Here is a 2,516-nt window from a genome sequence, read left to right as displayed (position 1 = left end):
TTCCTTTCTCTTCTCCTTCTCCTTCTTCTTTTTCAAGTAGGCTCCATACTCAACATGGAGCCCAATGCAGGGCTTGGACTCATGACCCTGAGATCAAGGCCTGAGCTGAGATCAAGAGTCAGATGCCCGGGCACTTGGGTGGCTCAGTCAGTTAAGCATTTGCCTCCAGCTGAGATCACGATCTCAGGATCCTGGATCCAGCCCTGCGTTGGGCTCTCTGCTCAGTGGGGAGCCTGCTTCTCCCTCTCCCTCTGTGCTCTCTTGTGTTCTGCTCAAGCAAATCAGTGAAATCTTAAAAAATAATAGAGTTAGATGCCCAACCAACTAAGCCACCTAGGCACCTCTAAATTGGGTTTCTAAAAGCATAACACTTAGATGATTTTGTGACCAAGCAATGGTGCCAAAACAGTTAAAGACCATTTCCCTTCCTATTTCCATAGAACTTTCCCAAGGACTCCTGTCTCCAAACTCCCTCAGCTGGCAATGCTGCAATACCGGGGACTCTCTCCTTCCTCTCAAGCTCCTCTTTCTACCTTCTCCCATGTTCCCTTTGCCCCTTTTCCTTCCCACCAAGATTTCCCCTAAATACAGCCCAGGAGACGGTGGGCAATAGGACACTGGACGGAAGACGTTACTGACCCTCCAGGAACTTGGGGCTGAAAGGTACTAGCGGGAGGTGATCTCACTTGTCACCTCTGCAGCCCAGGGACCCAATCATTGTCATGCTTGTAAGCATCTGCCTTTTCACCCTATAGATTTCCAGGTGCAGCTGCTCGGATCGCCTACGTAAAAGCTGAGCAGGATCAATTAACGTTGTTTAGGTACAGTGACGAATGCCCTAGAAATATGGACAGATGGGGTGTGGAAATGATAAATATCACCATTGGGAACTAATTTTATTCTTTACTTTTGCTTCAGGATTTCCAGGTGTTTTTCTGGTATTTCTTCCTTGTGGGAAGTCATTTTAAACTGCCCCTGGAAATCTGCCCATAGAAAAGCAAACAGCTTTCTTCGGCCACAAATGATCACCCCCTATAACTCCTCCACCCTGTTTTTCAATTTTTGAACTCTAGGGTAAATTTTTGCCTTATAAAATTAAGATCTAGATAACTCTGGCAAGGAGCCAGGTCCAATTCTTTTACTGGGCAATGAATTGACTGCACAAGCGCTATATAAATATTTCAGGTCTCCGTCTTGTCAATCGTAGTAACTGTTGCTGAGCTGTAAACAGAACAGGAGTGCCCGCTGGTGCTGCGTGAACCAGCAGGAATTTCAATCGACTGGAAGCGGACAGATCTCAAGCTCCATGAGACCAATGGTTGTTTCTTTTCCATTTTTGTAATTCCCACATTTATACTACGTATACAACACATTTTTATTGAAGTTCATATTTTGGAGGAAGTATAAATAATTTAAAAAGGATTCATGATGACCTTTGCAGCTAGGTCAATATGTATTTTTGAATTCTGACGCATCAACAAGGAATGCTGTCCTGTAGCAGTTTTCTTGCTTGAAAAGACTCTGGTACAAACTTCCTCCTCATATGATACACAGCCAAAACCAAACTTAAAAAAAATTTATTATAAAATATGTATAATATATTTATATATAATAAATTATTTATAACAAATATAAAATTAACTTAATTACTATTTATTTATTATAAAATCATAATAAATATTAACTATAATAAATAGATAATAAATATTTATATAATAATGTATTTATTATATAAAATATATAATAATGTATAATATATGAACATTTCAATGTCTTCATAATGCTTCTTGATGACTCAAGGCCATTATTATTTGATACATAAACACATGAGAAGTTAACTGACCACATAAAATGGGCATTTGTGTACATTTGCGTGTCCATTTAAAACACAGCTTCTTGAGCATGAGTCCTGCACAGCACCTGGGACAGCATTTTGCTTGCAGCAGGCATTCCTTAAATGTCCCTTAGGAGACCCCCTGGAGTAAGAACACGTCGGCAAAACCAGTGACATCCTAATGCTGTCACCAGGACGGCAGAAAGATGAGAAAAGAGGCTTCCCTTTTTTTTTTTTTTTTAAACCTGGGCATAGTCTATTACATCTCTGCAGCAACCACAGAGCTACACAGACGAACTTCAAGTTAATAGAAATTTCTCTCCGTTTTGGATAGTGAAACACACTACTACTTGTCTTTCAATGGTGTAACAGTTGGGAGCTCAATATTTTTCCCTGTGCATTCAGCCCTTATACATAATGTGTGGTTGCCTTCTCCAGAGCTTTGAAGGGATGCGGGTCATAAAAGGTGTGCAAGTGACCATATAGCAAACTTCATGTCCTAAGTTCCCACTTTCTTCTTCAATCATGTGTAACAGACTGGCTATGTGAAATTACAGAAAACTGGATTTAAGTCCTAACGAAAGACAATGGCAACCAGGCATTTCCCAGTGGTTTCAAGTTGTTCCATTTCCCCCCTTCTCATGTAAGGAGAGATCTTCAAGGCTGTTGAACTTGGAAATGC

This window comes from Mustela erminea, chromosome 2, assembly GCF_009829155.1.
Source record: "Mustela erminea isolate mMusErm1 chromosome 2, mMusErm1.Pri, whole genome shotgun sequence".
Classification (NCBI taxonomy): domain Eukaryota; kingdom Metazoa; phylum Chordata; class Mammalia; order Carnivora; family Mustelidae; genus Mustela; species Mustela erminea.
The sequence above is the reverse complement of the archived record's forward strand: the minus strand, read 5'-3'. Positions refer to the sequence as shown.